Here is a 10,327-nt window from a genome sequence, read left to right as displayed (position 1 = left end):
GCGAATGAGGTTGTACGCCCCCCGCAGGTCCAACTTGGTGAACACTCTGCCCTTCCGTACCTTTGCGAGGAGGTCGTCAATTCGGGGCATGGGGAAGTCCGATGGCCTAGTCACACTGTTCAAAATCCTGTAATCCACTACGAGTCTCTTTTGGGGCGTGTCCCGCTTCTTAACAAAGAATACGGGACTGCCCCCCACTGCCTTGGACTCCCGGATGAAGCCGCGCTGCAAATTATGATCAATGAACTCCTTGAGTTCTTGCAGTTCGTCCTCTGACATGGAATACAGTCTCCCTTTAGGCAGCGCCGCCCCCGGCAGCAGGTCAATTTTGCAGTCATATGGTCTGTGAGGGGGTAGCCTGTCTGCCTCCTTCTCGCAGAAAACTTCCAAAAATTCAGCGTACTTGTGGGGAATCGCTTGCAGCGTGCCTAGCAGCAGCTGTGACTCCTCTTCCTCTCCTTCCTGCCTGGGCACGATGCAGTGTTCAGCACAAAAGGAAGAGCCGAAGGTCAGCTGCCTCTGGTACCAAGCCATCGTTGGGCTGTGCTTGTCCAGCCAACTCATGCCCAATACAACGGGCGTGTCAGATAGTTGAGTGACGTTGAAGCTGATGATTTCTCTGTGATTCCCAAGTCGCATCACCATTGGTGGTGTCTGCTTCACCACTTGCCCCCCGAGCAGCTCCCTGCCATCCACCGTGACAACCTGCAGGGGCAGTGTGGCCGGCAGCAACTGCACAGCGTGCCTGTCGACAAAGTCCTGCCCTATAAAGTCTGCATTGCTGCCTGAGTCAATGGTGATTGGCACGTCTATGGTGATTCCATTGGGCAGCTGGAGAGATGCTGTGAGCCTCACTACTGGTTTGGGCGGGAGGGGGTTCACGGGCTGTAAAATCTCTGGGGACTGCGTCACTAACACGTCTGGCTGGGCCCCAGTGCCTCTGTTTCCAGCCAGACTCCGTCGTTTCCCTGCTGTGGTTCTCCTTGCTGCGTTGCTGCAGTCACCATTGCTGAGGCTGCAGTGAGCTTGTGGGGCCTCTGGGGACACTCTTTTGCCATATGCCCTGGTTCCTCACAGACGTAACACTTCCTGTTCCCTCTAGGAGGCTTCGCTTTCACTGCTGCCGGTGCTAGGGCTCTGGTTGCTGACTGAGCCCTTGCACCTCCAACCTCCATAGGTTCGGCTCCTCCTCCTGGCGGAGGCGTGGATTGCGCCCGCGCTGCTTCTCTGGGAAGGAAGGAGGGGCCCCCGGCTGGTTCGCGCCCTCCACGCCCTTCGTCCTTGCTCCACGGACGTCCTTCCAGCCTCACCCCCACTGCCAGTGCCCTCTGAACGACCTCCTGGGTGGTTCGGGGTCTCTCCCCCCTCGCGATCTCATCTTTAATCGAGTTGTGCAGCCCCTCCCAAAAGAGGTCTCTTACAGGAGCCGAATCTCTGTCCCATTCCAGGGCACTGACCAAGGCGAAAAAGCGGGCATGATACTGCCTGACGCTGGCCCTCCCTTGTCTCAGCCCATGCACCTCCTTCCGTGCAAGATCCACGTCAATACTTGATAAAAAGCACCCATCCATCGCTTTAATAAAGGCATCCGCATTCTGGAGCGCCGGATCCTTATCTCTCCATAAATTGCGTAGCCATGCTTTCGCATCCCCATGCAGATGGGACATGATGAACCCCACTCTCTCTTGTTCATCCCTAAAGTCTTTATGCAGCAGTTGCAGTGCGCACAGTACGTCGGCTCTAAAGTTGGGATACTGTTGCAGGTTCCCATCGAAGTGAGAGACCAGCCCGCCTGTCCGTCTCGCCAACCCAATTCCCTCCTGCCGGGGTGTCTGCTTTGTCAGCACGTCTAACCTGACCTGGAGATCCCTGCAGGCGGCAGCTGCCTCCTCCTCTCTCTTCCTGGATGCGAGAACCTCGGCGTTCAGTTGTGCCACTGCTTTTCTGAGGTCCTCTATCTGCTGCTCAGCCGTCATGTCGTCTGCCGTTCGTGAGCTCGCTAGTAGGCACCTGTTTCTCTCCCCTCCTCGAGGCTGTAGATGCCCACAATGGGGAGACGGAGCTTACTGTCAGAGCTGCTTGAAGATCCTAGCTCACAGAGGATCACGCTAGCCAGCGATCATTAAGTAAAAGTCTTTATTGAATTACAGTTTCCATTCTCACGCTGCTGCGCGCAAACTCTACGTCTAGTAGCTAGATCGGCGAAGCTCCGTCTGAGTCTCCGCCCCGTGAGCACCAACTTAATATCCTAGCCTTGCTCCACCTTTTCCGCCTGACTGTCCTCCTCTGGGTCCCTCTACCCCCCGGGGCCTCCTCCTTCCGGGATTCTTCTGACGCTGACCCGGACCCTCCTGCCTCCTTGCGCCGGGCTTTAGGACCTGGTTCCCTTTCGGGGCTGCTTACTGCGCCGCCTTCCTCTGCATTTGAACTTGGCGCGCGCGCCCAACCTTCCACCTTCCTCTTAACCGTTTCTTCGCTCCCCGATGGAGGTGTGGCCACTCCTGACTCATGCCCTCCCTCCTGTGGTCAGCTGCCAGCGCTTCCCCCCTGGCTCCCTTCCTCTTCCCTGCTTCCTGGCGGTGACGCTGGTCCCGATTTCCAGCTGCTCCCCCCTGAGTCCCTTCTGGCTCTATCTTCCTGGGGTGCCCCCCTTGCCCTGGCCACTGGTGCTCCTTTCTGTGAATCCTCTGATTCACTGGAAAGACTAGGAGATCTCGGGTCGTCGTCATCACTCATCTTTTCTTCTGCCTCCTCCCCTTCGCTCTCTGTTTCCTCCCTTGCCCGTGCCTCTGCTCCTAAACCCCTGACAACATCCCTGACATATAACGCCACTCCTCCTCCTTTCTTGTCTGGTCTGTTTCTCTGAAATAGATTGTATCCCCCCATTATTACGTTCCAATCGTGGGACTTATCCCACCAGGTTTCAGTGATGCCTATTATGTCATATTTAGTTTGCTGTACCAAGAGCTCAAGCTCATCTTGTTTATTTCCCATGCTTTGTGCATTAGTGTACAGACATTGAAGTCCATTAATCATTCCCCCGTGTCTCTTATTTAAGGATTTTTTCCTCCCACCACTAGGTCTGCGTGCTGTTTGCTCCATTTGGTCTATGACATTTGGATGATCATCTTCATCAATTGATAGACTCCTACCTTCAGGAGCACTGTCTCCCTCCCCCACATTAGTTAGTTTTCCTGTCAATTTGGTTGGAGGGAGAAGGGTAAACATGTCCACGTAATCCCCATTGAGGATCTTATTCCTCTTCTTCTGGGACAAATGGTTCCCCAATATAAAATCAGTGGATTGATTGGTAGCAACTTTTACATCCTCCACCAATGCCCCATCCTTCCATGCCAGTACACCATTGAAGGTCTTACGATGGGAATTGGCCCTCCTTTCATGTGCCCAAAGTGGGATTATCTTCCCCCAAGCCCCAGTAGCTATCCATGGGGCCCTCGCTATCCGAATCAGAGGATGGCGTACCTGACTCATCCTCGGTCTCTGACTGCTTACTTCTCTTCTTCTTAGAGGACGTGTGCTTCCTCTTGGACTTCCTCTTCCCACCTTGGACCTCAACGTTGGCTGGGGTCGCACTTGCCGCTGGCTGAGGGGTGGGAGGTTCAATGTGCTCATCCTCCAGGGCGGAACCCGCGCTGTCCTCGGTAGAGCTGTGCTGGGGCTGCTGTTCCTGAAACACACTAGGAATGTCTACAATTTGTGAGACGGCGTTACCGCTGGCACCCTTGGCGGTGGCCTTCCCCTTGCCGGGACCCTTAGCCGGCGCCCTTCCTTTGCCTATGCTTTGGTTTGTTTTCTTAGCCATGGCTGCCTGTGCACGGGTATTTGGGCGACCTGTATTCGCCGTTTCTGACTGGTTGCTGCCCCCTGCAATGACGGGGATGTCCTGTTGAACTTGGTAGCTAGAAGGAGTGTCGGGTATCACCTCCTGTGACAGTTCCGGGGCTGGAAGCGCCAAAGCCCCCCTAGGCCTACACTGTTTGTAAAATGTTTCAAACGCCATGAAAAATTGGGCGAAGGCTTGAGGGTCGCAAGGCATGGCCGGCACTTGAGCGCCCCCATTGCCTGCGGGGGGTGCCAGCTGATTGGCGGAAGTGGATGCCTGCTGGTCTCCACCGGAAGCCATTTCAAACTGAATCGTGAACTGGAACCACTAAGTTATTCGCCTAGCAATTTAAAATTGCCTACCTAGGAGGTCCGTGTACCCCCTTACCCGTTCAGTATCACCTGCGCTGACTTAAATGCAATCGCAATCCACTGTCCGTGATCAGCAACACGGCCAAGAATTACCTAGCTCAGTATTGTCAACGCTGTCTAGCTTGCACTTGATTATGGGATTGCTAATTGCACCCAGTTCAGTATTATCAACACTGGCCTAGCTATTAACTAACCTTGAAGAGGTTGGCTAAACCTAGTTCAGTATTAACCACGCTGTCTCAGTCAGTATTAACCACACTGACTTAGGTCTAACCTAATTTCAGTAAGGCTCGGTGTGCCCTAATTTGGTCTATATGAAAATAATGGCTATATAATTAGCTCTAAAATGAACACAGTGTTATTTGAATTTAACCTCTCACTACGCAATAAACAAAACAGGGCAGCCTTTCCTCAAAAGGCGGGAGCCAGAATCACCAAACCCATTTCAATGGGCAATACTCAAAACAATGCAATCCAGTTACACAGGTAGGAACCAAAGAAAATAATTGTTTATTTCTCTATTTATTATTTATCTATAACAACTATGAATTGACTATACTAAATTATGAAACTTAATGCCTAGGCAGAGCCCGCGAGCAGAATGAGATAATTTGAATTCACCCTTTACTAAGCCCCATAAATCGCCTCTGCGTTAAATTAGAATATTATTTAAAGGGGTAAAGAGATGAGATCACTTGTTAATTAAACTGCCCAATAAAGCACTTCAATTAAATTTTGTCTGATCGAAGGCGGGCACTTAATAGATCTGTTAATTAATTATATTTTCATTTATACGTGACCTTCAATTAAATTTGTTTTATCCAGGGCTTTAGTTTAAATAGATCTGTTGATTAATTAGATTTCCGGATTAAAGTGCCCTGGAGCGCCAGGCACCTTGCATAAATCACCCTAATGCCTGTGAAGACGCTGCTAAAAGTTGCCGGCACGCCCGGGGATTCCCCTGTTCTCGCGGGGGCAAAAGGCAAGCACCTGCGAGTGGAGTGTGTGGGAGGGGTTAGCCCGCAACCCCCTCTCCTCTCTAGCTCGGAAATGGCTTTGCGCTTACTTCATGTCGTGTTCTTTGCTGTTAATGCACATTGACACAGAAATCGCAAAGTGTGTGTGTCAGAGCTGCCTGAGGTCCCAGCTCACAAAGGACCAACACCAGTCCGTTGTTATATACAAAAGTCTTTATTGAAGTTCAGTTTCATCTTCACAACCGTAGCGCGCAGCTCTACGTCTGAAACTCTAGACCGTCGAAGCTCCATCTGAATCTCCTCCCCCCAGACACCAGTTTAAGACTCTAGCCTTGCTCCACCTCTTCCTTTGCTCTTTCCTCCTCTGGCTCCGCCTGTCAGCTGGGGTCTCGCCCTTCCTAGACTCATCTGACGCTGAGTCCCCTGAGTCTTCCCCCTGCCTCCGGCAGGCTTTAGGACCTGCCTCCCAATCCGGGTTTTCTGCTGTCCCCCGCGCCTGTACATTCGAACTTGGCGCGCGCGCACAGCCGGCAACCTTCCTCCTGACCGTTACACTGCTCCTGTCACTGCTTCCCCCTTCTGGGAGGCTAGCTGGACCTGACCTCCCCTCCGTTCCCCCACTCTCCGATAGAGGCATGGTCAGCCCTGACTCATCTTCTATCCCTGCTGGAGGAGACGCTGGTCCTGACACCTGGGACTCTTCCCCCCCACTACGCTCTGGTGGGGAAGCTGGTCCTGATCTCCCGCTGCTGCTTTGGGAGTCCCCGCTGGCCCCTTGTTTCTGGTGTGTTCCCCCTGGGACCCCCCCTTGCCCTGACCATCGGCGCCTCCTTCTGGGAATCTTCTGATTCGCTGGAGAAGCTCATGGAATCTCTCGGGTCGCTGTCATACTCCCCTACGCTGCCCTCAGATTCTTCCCCTTCGCTCTCCATTTCCTCTCTCCCCTGTACCTCTGTTCCTGAGCCCCTGACATCCATCCCCCCTCGAAGCCCCCCTTCCCCCCTCCTCCCCTTCGGGTGCGGGTTCCGGGTGCTCCAGTGCTGTGGGGGTGAGTGCGGGATACCGTTCCTTCCCCCTGGTGTGTAGCCGGCCAGCTGGATCTGGCCAGCCCGTAATGGGCTCGTCGACGTCGATCTCCTCTGCTTCCATCTCTCTGCATTCGTGTTCGAACCCAAGGTCCTCCCCCAACACGTCCATGTCCGTCTCTCCCCCTGTTACCTCGGGTGATGCTGCGTGCCAGGGCCCCCTTAGCAGTTCCCTGCTCCACCCCACCTCCGGTTGATTGTCCCACCAATAAGAGCGGTCCGTGGCAGACCCCGAGAGTCATCCCTCCGGGGAGCTTGTGTCTGGCGCCGTTTCCTCAGCTGATGAGAACCCCTGGAACGTGCTGGCTGAAAGTGTGGGTGTGAAAAGCCAGTCGTCGAAATAATCTGCCGGCATAGGTCTGTGTGGGAAGAGTGCATGGAAGTCGTCTTTGAGGTAGTGCTCCTCCAAGGCATAGTCCGGTACCCACCTGTTGGCGCTGGCCGGGGTACCTTCCCTGGCGAGGAGATATTCAACTCCCTCTTCCCCCCATCTCGAGTCTAAAATCTCCGTGACCTTGTTGAGTGGCGCCGCCCTCGTGGACTCCTCCCCCGTTGGTGATTTTCTGAGTGGATGTGGTGCGGTCCCTGGCGCCTGAAACCTGTGGGGTTCTTTGTAGGGTGTGAGCACTGACCTATGAAATACCGGGTGCATTCTGGAGCCCTCCGGGAGTGTTAACCGGAAGGCCACTGGGTTGATTTGTGCCTCGACTTGGTAAGGCCCTAGCTGCTTGTGTCTGAGCTTCTTCTTAGTTAACGTTCTGGCCGGCACTGCCTGGGCCGCTAACCAGACCCAGTCCCCCACCTGGATGTCTTCCCCAACTCTCCTGTGCCTGTCTGCCTGCATTTTGTAGGCGTGTTTTGCTAGTTCTAAGTGCCTTCGGAGTTGGTCGTGGACCTCCTGCAACTCTGCTGCCAAGTGCTCTGCACCCCGTGGCTCCCCCTCCCCCTTCGTCTCTAACCCCGGGAAGGTTCTGGGATGCCGCCCATTGTTGGCGAAGAACGGTGTCACCCCTGTAGACCCGTGCTTCGTGTTGTTGTAGGCAAACTCGGCCAGCGGTAGGTAGTCCACCCAGGTCGAGGGCTGTTGATTCGCGTAGCATCGCAGGTACTGCTGCATGATGGCGTTGACCCTCTCTGCCTGCCCATTGGTCTGCGGGTGTCGTGCCGACGCTAAGTTGATCTTGACGTTCAGGATGCCCAGCAGCTTCTGCCAGAAGCTCGAGACGAATTGGCGACCCCGGTCGGACAGGATGGACCGTGGTAAGCCGTGAACTTTGAACTCGTGGTCTATGAACAGTTTGGCAGTCTGTTTCGCTGTGGCCACCTTCGCGCAAGGAATGAAGTGCGCCATCTTGGTGACCGACAGTACGTCTTCAGACATGGAATACAGTTTTCCAGTCGGCAGCGTCGCCCCCGGTAGGAGGTCAATCGCGCAGTCGTAGGGCCGGTGGGGAGGCAGCTTGTCCGCTTCCTTCTCGCAGAAGACCTCCAAAAACGCCTTGTACTTGTTGGGTACCGCCTGCACCATGTCTAGGTGTAGCTGTGGTTCATCCCCTTGTCCCTCCTCTTCCTGGCTGGTTCGGATGCAGTGTTCTGCGCAGTAGGAGGAGCAGAAGGTTAAGTTCCGCTGGTACCATGCTAATGCCGGGCTGTGTCTATCCAGCCAACTCATGCCCAACACTATGGGCGTGTCCGACAGGTGGGTGACATTGAAGCTGATGACTTCGCGGTGATTTCCAATTTGCATTACCAGAGGCGGTGTTTGCTGCACCACCTGTCCACCCAGCAGCTTCCTGCCATCGACCGTGACGACGTTTAGGGGCATCGTGGCTGGTAGGAGCGCTATGCAATGTAGCCTGATGAAGTCCACTCCTATAAAGTCTGCATTACTACCAGAGTCAATGGTAATAGGGACTTCCAGGGTGATTCCATTTGGCAGCTGGAGTGATGCGGTGAGTTGCACCACTGGTTTGGGTGGGAGGGGGTCTGTGGGCTGCAAAATCTCTGGGGACTGCTTCACTGACTCGCCTGGCTGGGTCCCAGTGCCTCTGCCTCCAGCCAGGCTTTGTCGTTTCCCTGCAGCTGTTCCCCCTGCTGAACTGCTCCCCGTACTGTTGCTAAGGCTGCAGTGTGCTTCTGGATCCTCTGGGGACACTCTTTGGTCATGTGCAGTGCACTGTTGCAGATATAACACTTCCTGCTCCCTCTAGGAGCCTTCGTCTTGACTGCTCCCGGTGTTTGGGCTCTGGTCGCTGTCTGAGCCCTGGCATCACCTATCTCCATCGTCTCTTCTCCCCCCCCCCCCAGTGGAGGCGTGGATTGCGCGCGCCCTGGCTCTCTGGGAAGGAAGGGAGTTGTTTGGCTGGCGTGCGTGCCATCCGTCTGTCATCCCTGCTCCAAGGGCGTTCTTCCAGGCGCACCCCTATCGCCAGCGCCCTCTGGACGACTTCTGTGGTATTGGTAGGTCTCTCTCCCCTCGCCAGCTCATCTTTCACGGCTCCATTTAGCCCCTCCCAGAACAGATCCCTCACGTCAGCTGAGTCCTTCTCCCAGCCCAGCACATTTACTAACGCAAAAAAGCGGGAGTGATATTGTCTCACCGTGGCTTTGCCCTGCGTCAGCCCGTGCATTTCCCTCCTGGCCACATCCACATCTACCGTTGATTTAAGACAAGCGTCCATAGCTTTGATAAATGCATTTGAATCCTGGAGGGCGGGATCATTTTCACGCCATAAATTGCGCAGCCACGATTTAGCTTCCCCATGCAGATGAGTGATTATGAACCCTACTTTTTCCTCCTCATCTCTAAAGTCTTTCCGAAGCAAATTGAGCGTGAAAACTATGTCTGCCCTGAAGTTAGGATACTGCTGCAGGTCCCCGTCGAAGTGGGCTACGATGCTGCCCCCCCTCTTCCCGAGGCCAACTCCCTCCGGCTTGGGTCCTGGCAGCCCCTCTTTGCCCAAACGTTCCCACCTGTCACTGCTTCCCCCTTCTGGGAGGCTAGCTGGACCTGACCTCCCCTCCGTTCCCCCACTCTCCGATAGAGGCATGGTCAGCCCTGACTCATCTTCTCTCCCTGCTGGGGGAGACGCTGGTCCTGACACCTGGGACTCTTCCCCCCACTACGCTCTGGTGGGGAAGCTGGTCCTGATCTCCCGCTGCTGCTTTGGGAGTCCCCGCTGGCCCCTTGTTTCTGGTGTGTTCCCCCTGGGACCCCCCTTGCCCTGACCATCGGCGCCTCCTTCTGGGAATCTTCTGATTCGCTGGAGAAGCTCATGGAATCTGACTGACCGAACCCAAAGAGTGCTCATCAATGGTTCCTCTTCATCCTGGAGAAGAGTGACTAGTGGGGTACCACAGGGTTCTGTCTTGGGCCCGGTCTTATTCAACATTTTTATCAACGACTTGGATTATGGACTCAAGGGCATCCTGATCAAATTTGCAGATGACACCAAACTGGGAGGGGTGGCTAACACCCCAGAGGACAGGATCACACTTCAAAATGACCTTGACAGATTAGAGAACTGGGCCAAAACAAACAAGATGAATTTTAACAGGGAGAAATGTAAAGTATTGCACTTGGGCAAAAAAAATGAGAGGCACAAATACAAGATGGGTGACACCTGGCTTGAGAGCAGTACATGTGAAAAGGATCTAGGAGTCTTGGTTGACCACAAACTTGACATGAGCCAACAGTGTGACGCGGCAGCTAAAAAAGCCAATGCAATTCTGGGCTGCATCAATAGGAGTATAGCATCTAGATCAAGGGAAGTAATAGTGCCACTGTATTCTGCTCTAGTCAGACCTCACCTGGAGTACTGTGTCCAGTTCTGGGCACCACAATTCAAGAAGGACACTGACAAACTGGAACGTGTCCAGAGGAGGGCAACCAAAATGGTCTAAGGTCTGGAAACGATGCCTTATGAGGAACGGCTAAGGGAGTTGGGCATGTTTAGCCTGGAGAAGAGGAGGTTAAGGGGTGATATGATAGCCATGTTCAAATATATAAAAGGATGTCACATAGAGGAGGGAGAAAGGTTGTTTTCTGCT

Source organism: Podarcis bocagei, assembly GCF_964188305.1.
Source record: "Podarcis bocagei genome assembly, chromosome: W".
Lineage (NCBI taxonomy): Eukaryota > Metazoa > Chordata > Lepidosauria > Squamata > Lacertidae > Podarcis > Podarcis bocagei.
Note: the sequence above shows the minus strand (reverse complement) of the source record.